The 27,236-nt window shown below is 42.5% G+C and overlaps 1 protein-coding gene across 1 annotated transcript in view; it reads left to right on the forward strand.

Moving 5' to 3' along the window:
• Window positions 1-9,261: 9,261 nt before the first annotated feature.
• THSD7B (thrombospondin type 1 domain containing 7B) overlaps window positions 9,262-27,236 on the forward strand; it is a 314,098-nt gene continuing 296,123 nt past the window's right edge. The window contains exon 1 of the mRNA XM_065637807.1: window positions 9,262-9,318. The gene's annotated coding sequence lies outside the window, so the exon portion shown is untranslated. The remainder of the gene's footprint in view (window positions 9,319-27,236) is intronic.

Raw genomic sequence — 27,236 nt, forward strand, 5'->3', positions numbered from 1 at the left:
CTCTTCTTCACGTCTGAGTGAATGGTAGATTTGACCCCGTTGTTCTCTCTCTATCGATAGATGAAACTTTTTACAGCTTTGGTTTGCGCATAGAAGGCAGGTTCTAGGTGCTCCTTCTTTAAAATGCTGGGAGAAAGCTGAGTTGTAGGTAGGTTTATGTTATTTTTAGTTGGCACAGGTTCATCTGGTGAATTACCATTAGTCGTCATTGGCTCACTGATGAATCCATGTCCTTTTAAATTATTTTTGAATGTGTGCCTGCAAGCTCTAACAGGCTCCTTGTAGTAATACAAATGAATAAATCAGCAGTAGGTATCCACAAAACTATTAAATGAGGGAGTGTAAATGGTTTAGAAAGAAAGCACTTATTTAATATTAAATATTTGTCTTAAGCCTCTTACACCTTCTGTACATCTAACTCATTAGCTGCTGTTAGAAATGCTTATTTTTATGTGTGGTAGACAAGGCCCAAGTATCTGTGTGAAAGCTGAGGGGTGTGTGGAGAAGAGCTTGTGAGCTCTGTGAGTTAAAAATGAAGTTTGGGGTAGGAAACAGAGACATTTAATCATGGTTGCTGCTAGGATTTTTTGGTGGCCTTTAAAAAAAATTTTTAGTACTGAGTGGCTGGGAGAAAAATGACATGATGACAGTTAATTATAACTAATCCTGCAGCTCTTCAACACAGACTAATATAAAGTTCAGAGAGTTCTACCAGCAGTCAGTTATGTCCTTAGGAAGTGACGTTACTTTGCCTAAAATAGTTGTATTGTTTCTTGGCATCTGAAAAAACCACCACATTGCTTAGAAAATACATCTGATATGGTGCTAAAACCAAGGCTATAGTGAAAGAAGGGGTATTTCAGCATATGTGTATAGGTTCTAGAACTACTAAGTGTCCTTTAAAAAATACAGAAATGTCACTCAAACATGAAACTTAGTAAGACCATGGTTCAAGGAAACTGTTTCAGCATGTTTTATATGCATCCAGAGTGGAAAATAAATCATTAAAGAGCAGAGAAAGAAATAACTAGATGAGGATTTCAGAGGGAGGAAAACATTTTTAAAGTCAGTAACCATTGCCTTAATCAGTCGGTGATATTAAGGCACGCTACAGCCCACGATCGTTGCCTTTAGAAAGGTTTGGGTCCGTTGCTCCCCCGTTACTCCTGGGTCTGCTGCACGAGATGGTGTTGTGAATTATTAAAGTGGGAGGACCCGTCCGTGACTTGCTTCACGGATTACCTGATTTGTGAAACGGCACCGACCTGGAGCCTTAACAGGAGAAACGTGGCAGAGAAGAGAGGAGCAGATACACCAAACTAATTCCTGCATGTTGTAAGGAGGCTGCAAATACAAGTGCATGGGCTGGGGTACGTGTCTCTGGCAGGACAGCCTGGGTAGGAATGAGATGTGACTTCAGGAGCAATGACCCTACACACCTGGCTTGGCTGGAACCTGAGACAGATTCACTATCACCCTTAAATACAACAGAAGAAAAAACTGGGGGATAATTTTAAAATGTTGAAATCTTCTTTTAAAATGCAACAAAAATAATTTCAAGCTTGTTTTGTGGCTGTTCTTGAATTTTATTTTAGCTCTTTTCTACATATATCCCACTTACATAGATAGGAATCATGTTTGAATTGAATCCTTACTATTGGAAATTGGTTAAATTTAGTATGTTATTTGATATTCAAAGATGCGGAAAAGTGCAATTTCAGAAAGTTATGAAGAGCTTGGTAAGGTGATGGAAAAATGTGTATAATGCATTTATTGTGTTTGTGTGTATGGACAAATAGAACAGATACTCAGGCATTTGCAAAGGTACACAAGGTACGTACAAATTCTGAAGAGCGCTGTGATGTTTAGGCACTAAACAGGGAGCCCCTGGAGAAGGAGAGACCTGGTACAAAGAGAAGGCTCTTGGCTGAGTTGAACATCCCTCTCATCTTTGGTTCCTTAGGCAAAAAGTGATGACTGCTTTTTAGTGCAAGAGAAATCAGAGAAATATTCTGAAAAATATGGCTGAATATTAAGCTGTTGACTGAATTTCTGCTTGTTCTTTCCCCCTGTTTCTGTTCTAGAATTGTACGTTTTTTTTATCTTCAAAATTGCAGCCATCTATAGTGTGAACACTTTCCTATTTCATGATGACAGGGAATTTAATCACAGTTCATTTAAATAATAAATTGTAGCAAGGTATTCTGTAGTACTATTAAGGTGGATTTTTTTTTCTGGTGTTAGCTTTGTAAAATATTCACAAGATTAAAGTAAAGTATGGTAGTAAGTCAAAGCTGCTCATTATGAGTGTGGCTGAGTCAAACCAGATTTCTGCAGAGTCTACATGCAAAAACTTCTTATCACCACTCACGTGTTTGGAGTTACCCTTTGTCTCTTGCTTGGATGCTCAGAAGTATGTGAGAGGATTCAAGCTCCTTGAGGCAAACTCGTTCTTAGGAATCTCCCATGATGGTGCGTATCTGCAGAGCCCCAAGGTGTGACTAAGGATGATAGACAATAACTAAGCAGCATGTTAAAAATAGCAAGTCAATTTAACATCAGCATCAGAATGCTATTATCGATTGTGTTGAGCAAATCCCTTACATCGTATTCAACACTTAATTAAAGCAGTGGAAGAGAAGAACTAAAAAAGAGGAAAAAAAAACCCCAAAGCAAAACTGAAATTATAAGAAAATATCTTGAATTTTAGTTTTCTGCTCCATAGTCATTGATAGATTTCAAATCTAGTAATCAGTCACTAGCATGAGCCTTCTTCATCTCTTATTGTCACCTTTGTTACTAAACAAGTAGCGTCTCAGGACACAAAAACCTTAATACTTGACAGGTTCTTCAGCTGCTAAATTATTGTGGTTACTATTTGCAGGAAAGCCCTTGTTCAAGTAGACACTTGCAGCTCTTTGTGTAAAGCAAGACTCCAATCAGGGAAGGTTAACAGCTCGTGAAGTGCCTGTGCTGGAGCTTTCCTTCTCTGGCGGGGCAGGTGGCATCGCTGCCCTGCTGTGGCTGGTGAATGGGTGGCAGATGTGCTGCTTCAGGCTGCACTCTACTCCTGGTTTTCTTTAACCAGCACTCCATTGTATTTATAAAGGGCTTTCTCTTACACACCAATAAACGTATCTTGTTTCCTTGAACATTAACAAGGATATCACATTTTTAAACTCCAGGGGCTCGAGCCGATAAGATAATTGGCCTTTTGCAGTAGGTCTGGTCTGTGCTATAATTCGTAGTGATTATGCATTTGGTAAATATTCCTCCTTCTTCAAGCTATCATTCATAAAAGGTCCGATCCTGCATTCTCAAAAATAACACTCAAGGTGATCTTGAGATTTGAACAGGGCAAATGATTCTGGGATTGGCGACAAGGAAAAAAGCCCTTGTACAGATCAAGTCTGTATGAGAGCAGGTAGCATTTTCTGATCTTCATGCACCAGTATTTATCTAGTTGTGTTAGCAGACATACAGACAGACGGTGCGTCCCAAAAGGTTCTAGAGTACAAGTAGGTAATGCTCTCTTTTGGTGGAAGGAATGTGGGACATCGGATCTTAAGTCTCAATGATAATGTATTATAATTATTTTGTAACAACCAGTGATCAACACAAACCCACGCTTCTGGAGCGTGAATAATGTAAATGTGCAAATGTTTTTCGTAGAAGTTAACTTGCCCTTGGAAAGATTTTCCATGTGTAGAATGGTAAGGGACAGCTCTGGCCACATGGCTGTTGTTTGTCATAGAGCTTGCTGGGTACAGAAAGGGAACCCCAATCCTCCTCAAACACTCGGGTTGCTGACGTGTCTGCAAAAGAAGCTGGCCAAGACCAGTCAGTCACGGTGGAAATTTTCTGCTTTCACTCCCATTATCAGAAAAGCTCTTTGATTGCTCTAGGTTAGTGTGTGGTTTGGTGTTTTTTTCTTTCCCTGTGTAATATTCAACACCTGTAATCCCCTGTGGTACGGTGCACAGTGGGGAGTGAGAACAGGAGGGACGAGCAGGAGCGAGTCTCCATGCGGTGGGTAGGGAGCCACTGGGCGATGCAATGGGGTTAAATCCCCACTGCTCATTAGCCCAGATTTGCAATTTACACCCTCCGCTACCTGTGCCTTGAACTGTGGTGTGTAATAAAATCATGGAGAAGAGTGGTTGTGTGTCCCTTAGGAAATGCTGCCGTTTGTGGGACACAAAGAGCAGAACTTGGGCGGAGAAGAAGAAGAGGGGACAGCTGGGGGGTGGAGAAGAGGGGGCTGGTGTGCTGATCTGCATGTCCTGCAAAGTCCGCACCACAGGGAGGATGGATTTCAAACCCTGGTTCAGCAGCTATTTCAGGTTCGGGCAGGGCTGCACACTGGGATTTGGGGTATTGTACTCACTAATGGGTCATGGGCTTGGACTTAAAGCAACATTAAGACTGGCTGTACCTATTCTCAGAGGTATGCTCTAACTAGAATGTTAGTAAAGATAAATATCCTGCCTGTATGCATTTCTTCCGTTATTAAAGAAGTCATCATCTAAGGATATGTTCACAACAGGACTGCCATCAATTACGCTGGTGTCTTGATAACTCCATAATTAAAAATAAATTATGTTTGGTCCTTAATAGGACTAGTATTAAACTGAATGCTAGTTTAATCGCTGTTAAGTCTGCCACAAAGAAATGACACCATGAGAAGTGTGAATGAATGATATCCTTTTCCCCCCCCTCCCTGTTTCTAATTACACATGATGGCACTTGCAGCGTCCCTGGTGAATGCACAAAATTGGTGCAGCGGGGGAAATGCAAGCTTCCGTATGCTGCAGTCTGTTCATTAGCATCGATTTCTGAGGCACTGCCCCTAAGGATGAGGGGGTAATTTCTTTTTTCTCGCGTTCTTATAATCCCAGCTTTTAATAGACTATTAAAAATAACTCCTAAACCTTGGTGTAAATTCTGGAACAATGAGAGATTCATGAAACTCCTTGTAACCCGCCTTTCCATGAAGCATTAAAGCCCAACTCACCACACCTACTCCTGTATGTACCGCTTGTCTAGAGCTGTGCCTTTAGGCTGCAGATCCACTGGGGCGGGCATTCATTAGCTGTTTGGCTTTCTGCTTCTTTTCTCTGGTGCCATTGACTTCAACATGAAAGTTGATACTGCTACAGTAAAATGTCATACATCATATATGGAAAAAGCTGTCATTTATTTGTAGTTATAATATCTTGGTAAAGATGACATAGCTCACAATTTTCTCTTTTTTTTTTTTTTTTTTGTTCCTCCAGAGTTGTACTAGCTTTTGTGGTATGGTGTAAAAACATCACTACCACTATGCCTACAAAGTCTTCATTATAACAAAAACTGGAAACCTGATCAATTCATCTAACTGGCTTTGATCCGATTTGTAAAGTCTCTTTTATTAACTTTGGGCACAGGAATAAATGCTGAGTATTGGTGAAAAGCATTCAGATTTCCTGAAAGTTCAAGATTAATTATTATTACAAAAATAGCACCCAAGTTATTTTCCTTGGTTTAGTTTTTTGGTATCTTCTTCTTTTTAAAAAATGGCTACCTAAAGAAAGAATAAAATTTAAGCCCAACTAGCTTAAGTAACAAATCATAGTGTGTGCATATAAATGGTAGAGTGAGAAAACAAATCACAGGTTGGCCCTGATTTCAGTAGCTCTTCATCTGCATTACTCTAGTAACTACTTTTAGCCAACATAAAAGTTGATACGGAAGACTTCCTAACAAATGCAGAATATATCAATAGGGACATTTCGTCACACAGTTTGCTCACTTTCTATTAACGCTGTAGTGGGAGGCTTGTTACCTTGTACCGTTTTGCTCTGAATTTTTGCTTCCTAAGAAACAGTCAGTAAACTTGGCGATGCATTTTTATGCGAGCTTTCCTCTTTGTTTTGAAGCCTGGAATTCCATGTTTTGAAACTGTTTCCTGTTCCTTTAGAAGCTTTATTCCAGATGCCGTGCAGGCAGGTAGGTTCACATCCCCAAGGTACCGAGTACAGAAAAAGACGGCTTCTTTGCCCATCTTGCTGAAGACAGACCTGCCTGTAGTCGGTGGCTTTCTGCCCAGCTCTGCTGGAACTGGCTGTTGCATCGCAAAGCTTGCCAAAATTTTGCACAATAACAAGCTCCAATCTACATAACACCTGGCCTGTACAAACCAGGTCATTATGAACTTGATCCAAGCTGTCATTCAAGTGGCTTTGTTATTCCCTTCTTAGGCTGAGCTAGTCATCCATGAGCAAGAGCTGGATTAATGCTTGCAGTACTCACGGTACCTGGGTACCAGTTTTCTGTCTTTGAGCCCCACAAAGCAGGTGAGAGCCATGTAACAAGAGGATCACGAATAGTAGGAACAAGAAGAAACAAGTGATCTGGGCTAAAAAACAGCCTAACAGGTTACTCTGAGTTCCAAGCTCCTTCATGCTCGACATTTGCGCTTTTATTCCCCTGTTGCTGCTTCTTGGTCTCTTACTCCAGCTTTTCTACTCAAATTGAGAAAAGCAGTTTGTTTCATGTATTTCTTACATATTCACTCCATATTCATTTCTTACACATCTTTTAGGTAAATGTAAGTCCTCCATCAAGATTTTGTGGAAAACTGAAGTCTCGAGGAAGAGAATTAAAGCCAAACTGTGTGCTGAAGGGAGCCGGCGCCCAGCTGGCTGTAGGACAGCGAGGACTCTTCATTGCTGCTTCTGGGGGGAGTTCAGGCTTCTGTACCCAGATGCTGTATTAGCTGCATTAATGCAAACTCTACATTGGCAAATTAAGCCAAGACTTGCAGCGGTGCAGTTTCCCGGCTGCTTCAACTCCAGATTAACCACGGGGTGCAAAATGCAGCTGTTCCCAGCAGACGACAACGCGAGGGCTGTAGGAAGGGAGACGGAGTGTAACTGCCTATCGTCCAGGGCCAGTCAGGAAAAAAAGAAGTGTCACTTGTGAAAAACTCCTGATATTTCAAGAGGTGTTTTCCATTCTGTGACAGACAAAAATGAGACCTTTTAAAACTTTCAATGGAAAAAAGAAGCAGGCAGCAGAGAAACGAAGCTGGGGCTGGTGCAGTCCCGGTGGGTGCCCTCTGCTCCTCATGTTGGACATTTGTGGTGGGGCTCTCTGACCTGAGAAACACCTGAGAGAAAACCTTTTAAAAACATATCGTCTTTGGCAAATACAACTTTCCTCGCAAAACTTAGTTTGGAACATTCCTCACTAGCTGGGATGCAATCTCTGGTGGACTTTCCTTCTCCAGTAAACTCCCAGGACGATGCCTAATAATTGATGAGAGAAATGGGCAGAACTGAACCTAGAGGCAGGAAACTTGTGTTTCAACCTCTGATCCGGTTTTTACAGCTTGTGAGAAATATCATCACATCTCTCTGCCTTCATGTGAAGGTTGTTGAAGATGTCCCTGCTCATGGCAGGGGGGTTGGACTAGATGACCTTTGAAGGTCTCTCCCAACCTGAACTATTCTATGATTCTATGAGTTTTTCTCTGCTGTTTCTTGCCTTTGTAAGATGTAAGCTCTCTGAGGCAGAAACACTTTTTTGTTATGCACAATGTAACGCAACCAAGTTTTGTTTTCATTTGGAGCCTGTAGATGCTATGGTGATATGAACAATCCTTGCATTAGGATTTACCGATATTTCATATTTCTGCAAAGAAAAATGAGAAGCACTAGTGATACAACTATGTCCATTAAAACATTATAGACATTGTTCTTGTTGAATGGAAAGCATCTGCTGAGCTAATTTTCGGAGCCTGAATAGGTTATCCCTGGGGTATAGCGCTAGCACAAAGGTCATGTATTAAAGGGCCTGATTGTCACTCATTTATACCAGCTCATGTCAGTGGAGTTATTTCTCATTCTCAGTAGTTGTAATTAGTTTCACACACTGCACAGTGTGAGGATGAACCTTCTTTAACAATGCAGAAATAAGAACTGTGTGAAAGCTGGAGTAAATGTTGTAGTAATTTCATTGTGTACAGTCACCTAGTACTTGCAAAGCTGGGTATATGCATTAATTTGTCCTGAATAACACCTAAACTTACTGACTGCTTGTATAAAAAGATATTGGTTGCACTGAATAATGCCTGGTTGAATTTTTAAACAGCGCAGATAAACTAAACTGAGATAATTCACTGCAGGTATTTAAAAAGTGATGGATTCAGTACCCACCCTGCCTCCTCTTCCTGCGATCGATAAATATTCCCTCCTTAATCAAGGACTTCAGCCAGTTTGGTGATCTCTTATACTAATTAAATTCCTGAAAATATGACTTAGATGACTTTGAAAGTCAATGGGAGTAATGTTCCTTGGGCAAAGCTGGTAGAGAATGTGTTAGTGATGATCTCAAGTTGCTCCAGGGGAGGTTCAGATTGGATATTAGGAAAAAATTCTTCACAGAAAGGGTTGTCAGGCATTGGAACAGGCTGCCCAGGGCAGTGGGGGAGTCACCATCCCTGCAGGGGTTTAAAAGGCGTTTAGACGAGGTTGTTAGGGACATGGTTTAGTGCTAGAGTGAGGTTATGGTTGGACTCGGTGATCCTGAGGGTCTCTTCCAACTGAAATGATTGTATGAGTCTATGATTCTATCTGGTTATGGATCGCTGGAAGTATCCTCAACACTGCACAGCCAACGGGATGAGGGGGTTGGTGAAAAACCCAATATTGGGATTTTGGGGTGGGCTAAACATACAATTAAACCCCATATTGCCTAATTTCTAGAGCTACCGTGTATTTAATAAGATAAGCAGAATACTCCCTCTCTATCTAACAGCCTAAGAAACAACTTCCCAGGGTTGGTTAAAGCTCCACGAGGTTTGCAGCTGCAGGCGCAGCCGGAGCGACCGTTACCGGGGCGGGGGCGCCGGCACGGCGGCGGCAGCCGGGACCGGGGGAGCCCCCCGCGTTTCGGGGGAGCCCCCCGCGTTCAGCCGCGCCCCCAACCCGCGCCCCGACTCTCCCGCCGGGCTCCCGGGGCGGGGCGGCCGGTCCCTCCGCCCCCTGGCGGCGCCGCCCGCTCTCCCGGCAGAGGGCGCCAGGCGGCGCCGGTTCCGCCGCCGGAGCGGAGCGGCTGGGGAGCTCTCGGCAGCCCTGGCGGCCGTGCCGGGACGGGAGCGCGGCCGCCGCCGCCTCCTCCTCATCTTCGCTCCGCCCGCGCTGCGCGCCGAGCGAACCCCGCCCGCGGAGCGCCCGGCGCCGCCCCCGACACCCGCCCGCCCGGGCTCGCCCGCGGCGCCGGCACCGCAGAGCTCCCGCCGCCGCTGCTGGATGTCGCGCCCCGGGCTGCGTGGAGGTGCGGCCGCCCCGGTGCCGGGGTAGCGGGTGGGTCTGAGGATCCGGGGGCGGGGGGGAGCACGGGTCCGGCGGGTCGCGACGCGCGGGAGAAGTTGCGGTGGTTTTTTGGGGAGCGCTCCGGCTGGGATCCCTCGGCTCGCTCCGCAGCGAGGAGCCCCGGCCGCCCGCACCCGGCGCCTCCGCGACGCCCCGGGTCCCGCGGGGGTGCGGGCGGGTGGTCGCGGAGCGCCGTCCCCTCCGTGGAGCAGGCGAAGTTTGAATAGATATTAAGCGCTCCGGGCAGCGGTGCTGCCTCCGGCTCGGTGCGGAACTGCTGTGAACTCCCGGCTGCCGGAGAGCTTTGGAAAGTAGCGCGGCTTCTGCTGGCAGAGCTGCCTCTTCGGGGGTTTGCGCCTTTTGTCATGCGGGATGGCTTATAGAATCACACTTTGTCACCCACCCACCCTCGGTCACAATACCGAAATGTGGTCGAGTTGTCTTTTTCCCTCCATCGATTCTTCAATCAGCAATTTTAAGTGAGGCAACTCCAATACGCTTCTTCCTTAACCGTTCTTTATTGTGAACGTTTCTGCTTAATTTGTAGTGCTTGGTGTTTTATATATTTTGTGTGCCGTTATTCGTTCAAGGTCAGAGCGTATGGAGTTTGCACTTTATTGTGTGAAGGTATGAATGAGGACTGGCTGTGGACATGTTCCTTCCCTCCTCCCCGCTCCCTCCCTCCCACTCATGCGCCTGTCTGAGTGTTTCTGGAGAAGCCTTTTAAAAGAATAGATGAGGGTCATAAAAAGTACTCGCTGACCGCTGCCTCCAGCTCTTTCCTATAATTGAAATACATTGTTTAATTCCTCTAATGAAAACAACAAAAAAATCAGCTTAAAGAATTGATTTCCTGAGAATGTAATTTCTGAAAGAAGCCGTGCGGGGGATGTCTGTTGTGTGAGCCGGGATCACGTACCTGTTAGAACCAGGTGTCACTGAAAGTGCGTGAGAGAAGACGTGGTGACTGCAAGAGCTGCTGTTTCTTGTGCCTTGTGCCACACAGGTGCCTTGTGTGGGTGTCAGCTTGCATCATAAAAGCTTCAAACTTTGAGCGAACCGATGAAAAAAGTGCTGAACTCTTTAGTTTCTGGAAAGATTTCAGTGGAGTTTAAGTAGCGTCATGGCGAAGATGAGAGAGGTGGCATTGAAGCAACACGCTTGAGTACCGGGATGCTTCTCAAAGCAGGCAGGTGCGGATCCGTCGGGTGTGCGGCGCTGTGCCTTGGCAGGGCTGGTGTGTGGGGATATGACCGGCTCACAATGCAAAACGTCACGTCTTTGCGGGAGTAGCTCCTGGTGTCAAGTGCTAAATTTTCCTAAGGATGGAAGTGGGGAGATTCTGTGCCTGCTGTGCCTTCTGCATTTGCCGAGTCGGTTTTAGAGCATCGTGGAAGTTACCGCTTGAACTGATGTGAACATCAACAAGAGGAGCATGACCCTGCTGTAAGTCATGGCAGTTTTGCTACTTTCTTTGGAGGGACTGGGTAAAGTTTCATCGTTGATTATTACAAAAAGTAGTTAGACACTGTTCTCAGCAAAGGCTTTTCTGCAAAATCAAGGCGGAGCAGGAGATTGTTCATTCTGCTTTTTTATCTTGGTTCTGTGAAGGGAAGCTGTGTCTACTCATCTTTATGCATAAAAATAGAGATTTTTCTTTTTCTGATTGCGGCATTTAAAAGCCTTTTCTGAAGAATCAGAAATAAACACCACTCATTAGTAAGCTTCCCTTCTGCTTTGCCATGGTGGTGTCTCAGAGATCCCATTTCACTCTGGTAATGGGAGAGCAGAAGAGCTGTTGAGCTCCATCTGTATGCATTAGGGTAGGTGGTTGATTTGTACCCTGGGGCCATATTATCTGCTATTTCATTACTTCTGGATCAGTAATGATATTCAGGAAAACTGTATTTATAGTGACTGCTTTCTAGGGACGTCTGTTCACTAGAAAGCCTCACGGATAAGGATCGCACTGACGCGTGTTTGCTGACACGCTGCTCTGGTAGGAGGCACTCCTGCTGGTGCTTTTAGCTGCCTTTGATGGCACCAAAGTTCTGGGGTTTGCGAGGAAGAAGTGGGGATTCCCACAGGTCTCCTTTCACTTACATATCTATATATATATATATTTTTTTTTTTTCTTTTTCCCTAACCAGTATTCAGTCTCTTACATCTTGCCCTCAGACAGGTGAGCAGAGCTCTCGTGCCTGTTTTAGACACTTGCCTCTTTAGTATTTGGGCACGGCAGCAGCTCTCCCAGCGGCTGGTAACAGAGGAGGGCACGTGAGGAACCCGAGCTGGAGTGGGTGAGACGTGCCAGGTGCTGTAATACCCTGTGCCAAGCTCGCTGCTGAATAACAGCACAAAGGTAGTGAAGTGCGAATGGTTTGGGGGAGTGAAAAAACGAAGTAGTGGTTGCGCTTTGGAAGGTTTTGATTCTCCGTTGCTGTTGGTAGGTGGGCAGGGGGGTCATGGTGGAAGATGCGCTGTGATGTTTGTGGTCCTATCCAGGTGTCCAAGGCAACTAAGCTTGTCTGGCTGCGGCTGGCGGTGAGCAAAGAATGGGATGAGAAAATTAAAAAAAAAAAATATCCTGAGTTGACAGTGCTGCACCGACACCATGAATACCTGTGTCTGTTCTGCTGCCCTGCCCTGCCATGCTGCTCGCACCTCCGTACCTTAACCAAAAGAGATTCTGAAAGCTGAGCAACAGGGGTGCTGTTGCAGATTGAAGAGGTGGTGGAAATGCCTCCAGGCTGCAGTTCAGGGAGGTAAGTTCTCTGCTCTCCCTTAGAGGTGTCCGCTGTGCTTTAATGGTGTGTGCTGCGCTGGGGCTCGGTGCTGTCGCTGGGCTGGATGGGGGGAAAGCAGAAACCCGTCTGCTGGAGCCACCTGGTGTGAAGGTGGTTCTGGGAACTTCTCGGGGCATTTTGTAGGTGAGGGAAACTGTCCTGCCAGGCTGCCTCAAGGCGTAGTCAAAAAGGACATGTCCAGGTTGTCAATTGTTAGGAACTTTCTTAATCTCAGGGGTTTATGTTTCAGTGTAGTGAGACAAAAGCATTGTTTTCACGAAACATAGCTGCTTTGTTTATTAACACAATAGAAAATGAAACTTTGTCTTGTTCTGACTGCGCTTCACAGGACCGTTTAGGGGTGAGAGCTTGTGTGTTTTTCCTGCAAACCAGTGATGTTTAGGTGCTATGGATGGGCTGTTTTGCCTCATTATAGCTGAGTTTTGTGATATGACAGAATCAGACTTCCTGGCCAAAAAACTTTGTGCCACCATGGTGTGTTGCTCGGTGTGTTCTGGGTGCACCTGTGCCGTGAGGTTTCGCCCACGCGTCACCCCAGCTCCTTGCCTGAGCTTCGAAAAGCTTAGTGTATTACTGAGATAGCATTCCAGATGTTGGTAAAGGTACCTTTTCTGGTTTTTTGCCCCAAGATCATGTAAAGTGAAGCAAATGGGAGGGTGTGCTGTGCAACGGAGGTGTGACTGCCAGGTGAGGCCAGGACGGTGCTGATGGATGCTGAGCCCTGTGGTGCTACAGCCGTGAATCCCGCCACATCCCAAGCTGCTTCCAGGATGGCGATGAAGTGGCTACTTCGGTAGGAAAAACAGAGGAAGCACCACAGAGGGTAAAAGAGTTGCGTGGGTCGTTTAAAACCAGGAGCTCTGCGTGGAAGGCAGGTTTCCGTGCTCGCTCTGCGAGTCTGCAGAGGTCCAGCCTCAGCCACTGCTGGACCCTCCTGCCTCACTTCTGTGTCTGAGCACGAGTGCTCCTTGGCTGCAGTCTGGTTTTGAACACGGGAACCGAGAAATACTGTGCTTTGGACCAGCAGGCTTACCATAAATGTGCTGGTAATGCTATTTCTGCTTCGAATACCTCCTTATTGACTCATCTTCAGGCATTCCTTTGTACTTCTGCTGTATTTAGATTGAACACTTGAGTATTAAGGACACACTGCATCATTTTTGCTGGGAATGCTTTTAGTTGCGCTTCCTGTTATAATTTTTATTTGTTAAGCTTTTATTTTGACTGAAACAAAATTTTCTGCTAATTTTTTTGGAAAAGCTCTTTGATTGCTTCTCCCTCTTTTCTGTTGAGTAGCTAATGCTTATAGTTTGGGTCTGAAAATAATGTAGCTACTTTTAAAGGAGGTTGGTTTGCCCTTTTTTTTTTTTAACTGCACTTACATAGCAGGCAGCTATTTTGAGAAAGTATATGAAATGGGTGAGGGAAGCGATTCAGGGACCACTGAGAAAGCAAAGAAAAAACTATATTAACGATGTAATAAATTTTGCCTGCCAAAGCTGTCTTCATCTTATCCGGTGGATTGTGCCTCCCTGTCCTTGCCTGCCTGTTCCGGCCCTGTCCCCTTTGCTTAGGGCTGGAAACCAGCTCTCTGTGGTGATGTGTGTGTGATGTATGGTATCCATACATGCGCTGGGATGGTGCTGGCGGAGGTGGAGAACAGGTGGGAGAATCTGCTGCGGCTCCGATGTCCCTGGGTGATGCGGGTGCCCAGTGACAAAGGCAGTTCCAGTGCAGTAAAGTATGAAAAATGGTTTAGCTGAGGTGACGTGACCTAAAAGGGCAGAATGAATGAGGAGAGAAGGAAATGAACATTTAAAACTACTTAAAAGCTATTAGAAAGCAGAGAAATAGTCAACCTCCTGCATCAGTTGCTGAAATAGTGCGAACATTTCTGCAGAGAAGGGATTTTCTGGTAATGATTACTGGGTATTTTTGAAAGGTTGGTGATGGTGTAAAATTGATGTGGCCAGCTTGTGGTCCCAGCCTTGCTCAGAGTGACGGGGGCTCCTTGTCTGTCTTCAGGCTGTCCAGAACGGACAGAAAGATGCTATGTGCCCTTTGGCTCTTTCAGACTGGTGTAGCCTTCCAAAGGAGAGATCAGATTAAACCATCCCTTCAGCTGTTAGGTGTAATTGTGGCCATTTCTGACCCGTCTCCCACAATGGCTTGTAATTCATATTGGCGTGGTGAGAACCGCATGGGTTTGTGTCTGCTGTGTTTCCAACAGGAGATTGCGGAGAGCGGAACTCGCCAGAGTAGAGTTTGTAGGATATATAAATATATAAAAATAAATATATATATATATATATTTGTACATGCGTAACAGGAAAGTGATATTCTGTCCCTAGATGAGTTTTTTTTCTTTGCTTAGGCACCTATTCTTACTGAGTTGCTGGGTTTTCGTTGCAAAATTGATGTCAGCAGGTAGTAGAGAGCAGCGCAGTGAGGCTGAGGCTGCTGCAATACAGGGGCAACGACTCCTGGGCATTAACGGTTGCCTTCTGAGATACTTAGAAAGCTGTAGGCTGCAAATATTTAAGATTCTGTAATTAATTTCAGCTGTCTGTAGTAAATACAATATACAGCTTTAGTAGTGGTGAGAGCAGCGGACTCTGTGATGGCAACAACCTCCAGCAATGATGTAGAATTTATGTAGCATCAGTTTTTAGCATGTGATATTCATTCATGAAAGAGAAAACTTGAGCGGTAGGAGCCTTGACATATATGCTAACCCCTATTTTACAAAACCATCCCAACAGAAACACAGTAGGTTTTCTTTTTTTTTTTTTTGTCTTGTTTTGCTACTTAAAAATTCAGCTGTGTTCCATCTTGTGAAATGTTTTTAAACAGTCAGGAAAATAACCTGTCCTGTGTAGGAATGTGTGTTGAATTATATTACAGTTGCTAATAAAAGAGAGAATACGCCCATAGCAAAAAATGTAATGGATGGAAGAGCGACCCGAAGATGTAGCCCAGTAAAGGTGAGCGCAATTCAGCTGTTAATGAATGGGATTAAAACTCCTGTTTCTGAGCGAGGGAGGCTTTCCGCTGGGATGGAGTCTGTTTTGTTGCCGTCTTTTTGTCTCCAGTGGGTTGAAACAGAGCTTTCTTCCAGAGCCTTTCTGAAGCTCAGCACGGATGATTTGTATTCTCCTGGAGAGTAATTTGTCAGGAGATGAACCGCAATATGCTCCGTGTTTGCTGGAACAGCAAAGACAAGTCCAGTTAAAGACTTATTTTTTGGGGCAAAGTAATTTTTAAACTTCCCATAAAAAAAAAAAAAAGTCATAAATACCTGTGCTTGGCCTAGATTTTTTTTTCCACCTCAAGTACTTTAGTGGCAAGTTCAGGTGCTGCACAAAACGGAGCAGCCCAGAGCTTCCCCGTGGGGAGGACACAGCTCGGTCTGTGGGCAGGGAATTATTAGTGGAAGGTCCCCCTCTTAGAGGTATAATGATTTGGGAACTTGCTAACTTTTGTCTAAATATTGCAGGATTTCATGATAATATTTTTAAGTAAAGCTTCAATTCAAAATGGAAATCGGGGAAAAAAAAAAAAGCAAATGGTTAAAATAATAATAAAACTTGGAATAAAACTTGGCTGCCTCTAAGTGAAAGCTTTAGCATTGCTTTCTAGCAAGAGCAAGCAAGAAAATAACCATTCTGTTCTAGTTCAATAATAACCATTCCGTTCTAGTTCAATTATTTTTTCTTTTGGGAAGGTGGTTTTTTTGGTTAGTGGTTTTTTTTTTTTTTTTTTTTTTAAATATATTTTTCCATTGAACAGAAAAGCATGTTAATCTCCAGGTCCAACTCTGAGAGCATTGAGGATTGCTGTCTTCTGGTTACTTCTGCTTTGGTGTTGAGCCGGGAATGATTCTTCTTCTCCAGTATCTAAGTTAGGAATTAGAAACATACATTGGAAAGAGTAGCTCTCAATTAAGTTATTTTTTCAGGCTTTTGTTAACACTTCTCAGTTCTAGATGGTGCTCTGGTTTGTTTTTTGTGTCCGCAGAACTTGAGGCTGGAGTTTGGTAGGGAGGGATTTATTTGCAGAGGTCGCTGCAGTATCTTGTTAATTTGTCTTGTTTTGCCAAACACAGTGAGATGTGAAATGAGTCTCAGGTGTTTGGTCCGTGTACTGAAGTCATCAAGAAAAATGTGATGGGGACAGTGCATTGCACTGTAGCTGACCTGGTGGAAGAGCCAGTAGATATAGAGAAGCTTAACAAGTTGTCAGGGAGCAGGGAGAGAAATGTGTGGTTAGTGGAAAGGAAAACAGTAGAATGTATTTAAAATAATAGAAAATTGCTCGTAGTAGGAAATTTGCAAAGATGATGGAAATTTGGTATGAGGACCAGGGAAAAGGAGATGGGTGAGTCACAGCCAGGAGCTGGTGGCAGTTTGGAGGTGCAATATGATGGGAAGGAGTTTTGGTGAGCGCAAGCGAGAAAACAAGTGAGCTGGTGTCGAGAAACAGGTTCAGATGGCAAATGTGTTCAGAAAGCAAATAGACTGAAGCCTCTGAGTGACAAGGAGGGAAGAAAAGACATGAAAAAGAGACATGATGCAGCTTCGATTTTAGTGAGCTGCAACAAAAAGAGGATGTTTTGTGTCACTCTGACCGTGATGGAAATAGGAACTAGAAGAGACAGAAGAAACTTTTATGAACAAACAAGATGGAGACAGAAATGATGGAGGCACGTCAAGATTTTTTTGGTTTTGCCTTAAAAGATAAAAACCCCTATTTCTACCCTTCCAAAAGCCAAGCCCTCCCTTCCCCCCCATTTTATATATTTAGGCACATCAGTGGTAATGTATCACGTCAAATTTGTTTGATATATCTGCTTATATCATGTCTAATTTTGGCAGGAAGTATAACGCTAATTACATTTACTGTCAAGTTGATTGCCTCTTCCCTGCGCAGCACTTAGCCGAGCCCGGCTCGCTCGCTCTTTAAATGGCTCTGACTTCTACCCTGACTGTTCGCAGGAGTCTTGGCAGTGGAATACCCTTTCTCTGGGTCTAGAGAAATATTAGCTTGTCAGTCTTCCAGATGAGCTGTAATGACTTCCATATCAGGAAGGGTTTAACGCAGAAAGGTATTGATGGGCTAGAATTATCAGATTTTTTTTTTTTTTTTGAGACACAGATTTGGAGGCGTATGATGTATTTTTTTATATATATTTTTTTTTGGGGGGGGGCGGGGAGGAGGCGTGCAAGGTATTTGGCACATTGTAAAAGATAGCATGCATTAATCATAATTTGAAAATAAAGTGCAAGATGCATTTGTGGGTCAGTTCTGAAAATGACCTGCTTTCTTGGCTTTCCAGGTATCAGCCTCTGTGTTTGGCAGTTCGAAAACACCGATTAGGTGAAGAGAACAAATAATAAGTATATTGTTTTGATTCTGGGATGCTCCTTAAGGAATATTCTGAAAGAGGCAACAGGGAAGCTAGGTAAATAATTTTGTGGAGGAGGAAGGGGGGCAGGAAGGCTGAGTGGGGTTTGGTGTTAGAAGGAATAAAGAAAATGGAACTTATCGCTGTGGCTTCACTGAAAATAGTCATAGCAATAGTCATGGTCCTGCAGAGGATGATGAGAGGGATGCAGTCTGGGATGCAAAACTTTATGCAGCCATGAAAGCATTTTCAAAGTGATTTGCCAAAATACTTCTGGAAGGCAGAACATCTAAACTGAAGTGATTTGGAAGGGCAGGCAGAATTTGGGAAGCAGCGGATCCTGCAGAGGAGCACGTTTGGAGGTGAAAACGATGGGAATTACTTTTCCAAAATTGACTCCAATTTGAGGTTAGGATTAATGCATGTCTGCCTTCAGGAAGGCACAAATAGTTACAATTTTCTGCTAAGCTTGAAAGGAAAAATTTGAATAACACTACTGGGACTGAGAGGTAAAGGTCAGAAACTTTGAATAGCAGCATTAATTGCTCCCTTTAAAGGATATAAAGGATCAGAGTCTTTAAGGGCTCACCCAAGGATGAGAGCAATGTTAATGCTGGTGAGCGATGATACAGCAAGACTCAGAAAGGTGAGGGGCAGATATTGTTTTTTCCTTGTTACTCCAAAATCAGATCAACATACTAGTGACTTGGGTGTTAACTATATGAAGAATTGTGGCATGACTTCAGTCGTGTGCTGTGTTTAATACTTTCTGTTCCATTGTGCAGGATCGAACTTCAAGAAATATTAACAGCAGGATTAGATGTTGCAGGGCATACTGGGTTGCCTTGGGCCATCCAGCATGGAGAAGATTTTTTTTAATTTTAAAAACTTTTAAAAAGTCTCTGCTAGATCGTTGTCGCAGCCTTTCAGCAAATGATGCCACACTTGATTTTCCATCTTTGTCATCTTCAGTTTGCATCTTTGTGTTTGCAAGTGATGCTCCGTTCTCTTGGGTGATGTTTTAATGTTACTGCCTCCTATTAAAAACATATGGTGGTTTAGAGTATGTGAATTAGCCTATTCATTCTCCTACTATGTTGTGAGCTCTTATCGTTAGTTCAGGCTATATTGGAAAAATGTAAATATTGAGGGAATCGGTGATATATGATAGAACTTGCTGTTGAAATGGATTATGGTTTTTCATTGTGGCAATAATTTTTAAGAAACCCTGATTTTCACAGCTGCTGGTAAGATTCTGTGTAATGATAATGAAGCTATTTCTGCTTTCCTTCTCTCACTAGCATATTCAGAAGATTACCTGCATGCTTATTCATGCACGCAGGGGTTTTGGAAATCAGAAGTTTCCCAGTGTCGCAGAAACAAAAAGCTTTGTTGTGTCTACAGTGATGTTTGCAAAAGAATCCTTGCTGGGTCCTTTGGAAAAATTCTTCTTGTCTCTGGGGAATGAGGAGAGTCGTGGGGAAGTATCATAATTTGCAAACAAGAATGTTTTTAAAATATTTTAATTGGTTTAACTTCATAGCCACAGGTTGCAGATTTTTTTTTTTTTTCTTCTCTTGATTTCAGATACACTTGCTGATGATCTGTAGAGAATGATTTAGATTTGGCTTTTTCAGTTAAAAAAGAAAAAAAAAAATGAAAGTACTTGCCTGCTGGCTGCTTTTTAGGCTGGGTTCCTAGGAGCTTGCCTTCCCTGGGGTAGTTGTTTGTCAGCAAATCCTGTTGGACTATGTAATGATGTATTTGCTTTAAGTTTCCTCCCTATTGCAAATTCTACAGGAAAATGTATTTTCCGTTAGTCTGGTAGATAGTTATATAGCATAGATTGTGTTTGATTTTGAAGCAGTAGACGTCTCCTAAGCAATTCTGCTGAATTCCAGGTGATTCGAGGGAGGGAAGGCAGGGAACACACCTCCTCCCCTTGGGCTGGGCTCAGGTGAAATGTCTGTGAAGCTGATGGATATAGGTAAGAACCTTTTGCTGCTGATAATCTTGGATGGTGTGTGGTAAGTAAAACATGAGGTTGCATACAAAAGAATGTTAAAAACCCATTTCAAAAGAAAAATACTTCAAACTCTAGCAATACACTCTTAGACTACATAAGCAATCTTGATTTTTGCGTTTTATCTCTTAGTAGCTTCGTGAGTTCTGTAAGGATGGTGTGGGCTTGCTTATTGGACGGAATAAGAATGAAGAAGGGAAACACTTAAGCTTGAACTCAACTTTAAACACTTAAGGTATTTCATGATAGTAACCATATTTAAAAAAATTTAGCTGATGTTTGGCGGAGTCAAGACTTATGTGCTCAGGGTGGACAGTGAAGACCCCATTAGGCAGGTGTTCAAGATTTGGTGTTCTCACTGTAACCTGCCTTTGGTATTAACAATATCCTCAATTACACATTATAGAAAATATTTGCATTTTCTGTGGATTCAAATCCCCACAAATAAATAGCTGCAGGTTGAAATACTGGCAGCCTGGCAGTGTATTTAAGCTTGCTCTGTAGATTACTATTACATTTGTTTGCTATCTGGGGATGCTGCTAGTAGAGCTGAAAAACCTCTGAGCTGATCGTCATCAAGCTTTTAAAAGGAGTAGCAAAGTACGAATGTCAAATTCTGCCTGAAATCTGAATATCTCTTGCGTGAACTTACCTGGAACTTGTAAAAATAATACAGTAACTAATGTAAAAAACTTCACTGCTTTTTTAGGTGTTAGTTTTGTCAAGATATTTTTCCAGCGTAATGCTCTCGGTGGCAGAGCTTTTTGTATTCTCCTCGACGGGTAAATGATTAATGGTCTCACGGCTGCCTTCTGGATCACCTTGTAAGAGGTCTCCTTCATCAGTCTGGCGAGGGGCTTGTATGGCAGTTTGCACCCTAATTACAGTCCCCAGCTGGGGATGTGCTGCTGAACAGATGATGGGAGCAGCAGTACAGTCGGTGCAGATACAGATGACCATGGAGTTGTTCGACACTTCAGTGCAACAATTAGATTTCCTTGCTGGAAAAAAAAAATCCACTTCATATAAACAGTGCAACAGATAAAAATGTTTAGCTGGAATTAACTCTGTAACTTAAAGGTTTAATAATAACAGCGGTTCTGTGTTTCCCTGTGTTCATCTTTTCCCTTCCCTTCTCTTGCAGTCTGTAGACGACAGCGGTATTGCAAGCCAGAAATTTTATTACCAATAGAAACATTAAGGTATTCCACAGGGCAAAACAAAAGTGATTCAAAAGGTGCTTTTGCAGATAATAAGTTTTAGGATTGAACAGTTTACCCAGAAGACAACAGATTATTTCTAGTGGTCTGTCATTATTGTTGGCCTTTTTTCTGGCTCATTTGTGGTGTAATGCTGCTACTCAATTAAGATGTATTTCGGTAAAAACGATGAAAGACAACTGTGTTGCTTCCACCAAGCATATTCCTAAGCATATATGTATGTGCCTGTTGCTCAGTCTGACAAATAGGAGCATGTTGCTCAGAAACACCTTATTTAAGGACTTATTTAAAGCACGGCAGAAAACTCGCGGAGCATTCAGTTACACACACAAAAAAAGTGCCCATTTTGGTATTTGACGATGACGATGTTGTGCTTTGGAAGGATGTAATTGCCAAATGGTTTTGCGTATATGTATCAGTGTTGTAGTAGTCAATATTGCCAAATCAGATAATGTTATTAATATATTGGCAATCTGGAAAAAAATATAATTTAAAAAAAATTTTAATTATTTTTCAGAACTTGGTTCTTTGCGGTGCTTTTTTTCACCTTAATTTTATTAAAAAGTTGGAGGATCATCAGGGTACAGATAACTTCCAACTGTGTGATGTGTGCATGAAGGATAAAGGCAGTGAAAAGGGCTACTGGTAGACTGAGGCTGGAGGTAGAAAAATTGCACTATTTGTGCTTATATCCTGAAGAACTAGAATTGAAGAATTGAGGGAATTAATATTATTTTTTTTTTTAGGCCAGTAGAAACCTCTAGTTTTGCAGTGGCTGCTGTGAAGACATCGATATCTATGTTTGACTTTGTCTAACTTGAAAAAGGGGTGGGAGGGTGGAAATTTTTACTATTCAGTGAAAAAGTAGTCGAATATAGCTGACCTGTGTTTGAATGCTTGGGGATGGCAGCAAGTCCTGGGAGGCTTCTCTTTATCTGTGAGCTTGAACTGATGGATGTGTGTAAAGCAGAAATTCATCACTGTCTTGTCCTTGATTTGGAAGAAACCCTCCTCCAAAGGCTTTGTTCCCAGAGGAGGTCAGTTAATGGTTGGTTCTGGTGCATTTACTCTTCCCGGATTTCCTTCTCCATGAGAAGTGGAGGAATCGACCCTGAAGATGTCATATTATCTGGAAATCGCGTGTCCCGGGTGGTGGAAACGCTTCAGAGAAATCATTCGCAAGGCTCTGGCTTCTTTGACCCAGGTTTACGACCGGTTGAAACTCGTGGCTCCCGTCAGAAACGAGCGGTACTTCCATGCCTTGGCCTCTCCGCTGGAAAGAAAAGGCCCTTCAACTTCTCCTTATTGTCTTGTTAAAAAGCAGATGCAACATTTCCTTCACGCCTGTGTGTCAGATGTGGTAGCAGCCAGGTTTGGTGTTTTGTGAGCGTTCATCATTCTTCTGTTTGCAGACGCAATGGGAAGCAAATGACCCAAGTTATTGTTTTTACTCATATTTTCTGTTTGTTTTTTTTTCCAGTTCTGTGGCTTCAGCTCCCCATTTGAGCTGCGTTGACACATCGTGAAACACCACATCTCGGTCTGTCATTGTGCATATTCATTGCCAAGTGATGCTGTCTCTCGTGGGTTTTGGTTTTCCCTTGGCGGTTCTCTCAGGTTTTGTTCCAGGATAAGTGCATTGTAGGTGCTTGAGAGGAAAACATTTTCTCCTAAATTATTTTAGCAAATACAACCCCATTTTCACTCTGGCTGAAGACTTTTGTCTTGGCTGCAAGCCTGAGAGGTTTAAACATTTGCTGTTCCTTTTATTGTTCAAACCTGTGCAGCATATTTTAAGTGAGCGAGCAGTCTGTCAAGTTATTAGAAATCATTACTTTGCCACAGAGTTATTGAATGGATGTGAAAACAGGTGTTTGTCGGATTTTACCTTCTGGACTGCATATTTTTGATGTTTCGGGAACTTTTATCTGCAGTCAACCATTGTGCTTTGGTACAGGAGAAGGCTTGATTGAGATTATCTGAGCAATCAGGGAGCAGAGATGTGGTTCTGTGGTTCATAATTGAAATTTAGCCTTTAGATTGACTTCATTAGTATGCTGTTGCACAAGAACAGGGTGTTAATAAATGAAAAAATCCTTCTGGGTTTAAGCACCAAGTGCCACAATAGGTCTTTGCACTTCATTATGAATTTTTTATTTTTGCTGTGGCAGCACTGTTTTTTATTTGACCATGCTCTTTTTGTCTTTATATGAAAATGGTGCAAATATTTCTCTACAGAGAGAAATAGAGAAAGGTTTTATCTAATGTGAGGTTAAACCCAAGTTTCTTTTAGTAAAGCCATGTTTATGAGCCACTCTGAGGTCAAGAAAAGGCACTCTAGAAAATAAACTCCAGTTTCCCTTCCAAGTAATAATTTATAGTAATGGGTGGAACTGTAGTAGATTTATAAATGTTTATAAAATATGTACCTGCTTATTCTACTGGAATGAAAGATACTCATTTCTGGCTTCCATATTCTGATTACTTTGTAAATTCGTGATCTTGATTTTCATCGTGTGGTGGGTTGTGGGTTGTTTTTTTTTTTGATCTGGATTTGCTTTACATGATAGTTCAGCAAAGCACTTGCATTTGCACTTGAGCATGTGTTTTGAAGTCACTTGGACTCCAGGTAGCTTATTAAAGCCAACCTCTGATCCCAGAGAGATGTGTTACAGTAATGCATTATATCAGGTGTATCTCCCCATAGCCCAGGTGCTATCTGTGCAGAAGGGGAGTATTCAGACTTCCCTGGGTGGAATTTTCTTGCGTGAAATAAAGGTTGATGTGGTTGAACTTAGAATGACTGTGAGAAAGATGTCATTGTTCCTATTTTTTAGGCTGTTTTTTTGCATTTTTGTAGAATAATTTGTATGCTTTGTATGGTTTTATGGAAGACTTCGATTCTCATTTGTTAGTCACAGAGCAGTACTAAGAAATAAGTTCAAGAAAAAATCCTGTTAATAGAATGGGAAAGAAGATATTAGGGATTTTTGGTTCCTTCCCATCCTCACAGTTGCTCGTGATCTCCCTAAAACCTGTATCAGAATATTTTGAGTTGTCTGTACATGTACTCTTCAGCGCAGAGTTGTAACCCTCTGTGCTTTTCGGTGGCATCTGCTGCTGCAAGAAGGGATTGTGAATTTAGCTTTGAGGGCAGTGCAGAGATTGCTGAGCAGCGGGGCAGGTTGGTGTTTGCAAGGTCGGGAGCTGAGGCTGAACCCCGAACAGCAGCCGAGCCCTGGGGAGCTCTGTGGCTTCACTGCAGCCCAGAGTCCGGGGTAAATGCAGAGGGGATGCTGGAAAGTTTGGAAAAGAAAAATGAAGAGAACAGCAGAAAGTGTTTGTTGTTACATGAGTGTTGCGTTAAAGAAATTAAGCAACAATGAAAAAGCTTGAGTAGAGTCTGCTTCCAGCTTTTAATGTTATTATTTTGATATTCCAGGTTTGGATATTTTTTTTTCTTCAGTAATTCATAGAATCACAGTCTCAGCTTTTAAAAGATCTGCTCGCTTGTGGAAAGTATCTGGTAGGCTGTTCCTGTTGAAACAGGGCTTAATCTTCGGCTTCGCTGATCCTCTCTTAGTCAGAGCTGTCACTTACTTCAGGTCAGTTCAGGCACACTATAAATCTGAACCTTCTTGCTAGTCAATCAGTGATTGATTCAATTTTGCAGCACTTCAAGGCAGCCTTTTCTAGTTGTAAACTGAGTTAATGTGGCCTAAAAAGATTGAGCACAGGGCCAGGAGCTTATGAGTTCTGGAGGCAAGACTGGTATTATTGGTTTGCAGCATGGGCTTGGGCAAATAATTTTACATTTACAATGTAGAAATATTTGTTGTGCCGGAGTGTTTCTCCTCCATCCCTCTCTCCCAATTTATTTTTTTCCTGTGTTAAACTTGAGTTCTTTGAGGCCCTGGTATCCGACACCACGTTCAGAGTTGTTCAGCTTCCCTAGTACCTGGAAGTACTGAGAGATGGAAAATCGCACACCCTGATGTCTCTCGGATGGAGATATACGTGTTAATGGAGCTTTAAAAAAAAGTGGTATGTTTGCAAAGGCCTTTGACACCTCTGCAGAATAATTGAAAATAAGACCAAATGGACCTTTAAGATCTCTTCAGAAGTTTAATAGAAAATTGATTTTCTTTTGAAGGTATGGAAAGCCTTCATCCCATGCCATGTCCTGTCTACCCCACAGCCCGTAGATTGGAAACACTCAAATCCTTTGCGGTACTGAATGGCGAATAACAAGTGCATCGTGATGGGAATGAACTCTGTATGTTAGTATTAAAAAGCAGTCGGGAGTGACTGAGTCCTCTGATGTGCAGTACTTATTTTTGTGCCTCGTACTCCAGAAGATTTGCTTTCTCCCATAATGGTATTCCTGTGAAGAGAAGACCTCTGTGTATATACCCTCCCTGGGCTTAAAATTAGCTCACATATATATTATGTAACTGTTCAATAGTCTCAGTGAATAAGAAAGCACTGCTGGTGTGAAGGTGCAAAACATTTCAGCTTATTAGTAAAAAAAGAAAAATCCCTTAAACGTCCACTTTTAAAATGGAATAAAGTTCAGACTTTCATAATTGTTTCAAACTTAAGTATGCTTTATAAGTAATATCAAATTAAATCTGTTTTCCTGAGGCAGATGAAACTACAAGGATCACTGGGAACAAATCAAAAGAAAATAGGAATGGGCTTTTATGCTCTTTTTTTCCCCTCTTGCTGTCTGCGGGTCTTCAACTGTGGTATTCTCCTGCTTACTTTGAAATTGCCCCAGTTAGGCTGGTCTGAAGTTTATTGTTGCTATGAGGGAAATGTTTTTACATTAGAAAGGTGTTTCATCTGGCTAGCCTTGAAAGGTTTTTTTTTCAGTAGTAGTTCAATTTTCAAAAATACAGCCAGCTTCACAGAGTGGGCAAGCAAGGAAATCAAAGAAATACATTTTATGACAGTATGCTGTATTTTTTGCTTATCTGAATGACTCTGGAATCCTGTTCTCTGGAAACAACAACAAGGAAATATTTCTGTTTTTCTGATTAGAAAAAAAAAGTGAAATATTCGTCTGATCTGTGGAATACACTTGGAGCAATTCCAGCGCGGCGAGGGATGCTCTGGGTAGCGAACAGATCGGGATCCTGCAAGGGAGGCTGCCCTCGGTGCATAGTGTTCAACAGAGCGCCTCTCACTTATTTAGCTCTTTTGTGTCTCAGTAGTCTGTATTTGCTGAAAAGTAATTATTAGTGTTCTGTGCTGGGCTTGCTGCCGGTCTGACAAGTGTCTGATGTGATGAATCGGGGCTCCCTGGAGGAGCTTTGCTCTTTGACCTGACCTGGCACAGGCAGCCGCGGCCTCGGCTCTTGTAGATGGGCCTACGTGGGAACTGTGGCAAACTGGGGATTAGTCCAAAAAGGTTGTTTCTATGCATCTTTAACATCTCTAAATACATGCCTGTATATATACGGCAAAATTTCTGACTAATTATTCCATTAAAACTTGAATATTTGAAGAAAATAAAGCAAATTAGTTGGGGTAGCATTATATGTGACTGAATTTGCATATTCTGTTTAATAGATACAAATTGCTCCTGTGTTTAGTTTAATTTTTCATCACTTGCCCTGCTTGACTATTGTTTTGGATGCAAAAATTAGGGTCTGGTCTTGTAAATTCTTGCTGTTCTACAAAGACTTACTGCCGTCTGGGAGGAGTTGGTTGACTGACTCAAGCACGTGTCTCCTGAGGCTTCCACTCTGTCTTCTCCTTTCTGGTTGCTCCTTGGTACAATTTAGAGTTTGACCACTGAAACGCTGGAACAGCAGCAGCTGGAAAGATGAGAATGAACTGAAGCCAGTGCTTGTAAAGCAGCGAGTTAATAATATATTTATAAGGATACTATATATAGGTACTTTGATATCAATATATAGTATTAAATAATGTATAACGTATTTACAGGAAAGAAATTTCAGCTCCGCAGAAGCATTTGCACGTACAAGTACTTGGCAACAAGAGTTGCAGGGTTATGTTGTAGGAACAGATAATGTTAGTCTGTTTAAAACTAAGTGGAAAATTGCTGTAAATGTCCAGAATGGGCTAAATGCCATCTGGATCCTTAACAGATTTTGAAGCCAGTTATGAAATTTTTTAGAAGAACCCTTTGAGGTAGTAAACAGAATTTAAAAATCCATGTGACTTTGAACTTGAGAATTGGAGCATCTTCTGTAAGAGATTTATTGGTGTGGGAGATGCAGTGTTTTAGTGAGCTACTCCTAGAATAGGTCCCTTGGGGAGCTCAGGATTATTGGAAACCTCTCCACTAAGTATTGGGAATATTTGTTCAGCCTTGCTTTCTTTAATAAGAAGCAACAATGGTTGTATGATAGGACTGTGGAGATTAAATAATGTTCTTTGATTATATAGAAGAAAATG

The sequence above is a fragment of the Caloenas nicobarica genome, chromosome 6 (genome assembly GCF_036013445.1).
Source record: "Caloenas nicobarica isolate bCalNic1 chromosome 6, bCalNic1.hap1, whole genome shotgun sequence".
Lineage (NCBI taxonomy): Eukaryota > Metazoa > Chordata > Aves > Columbiformes > Columbidae > Caloenas > Caloenas nicobarica.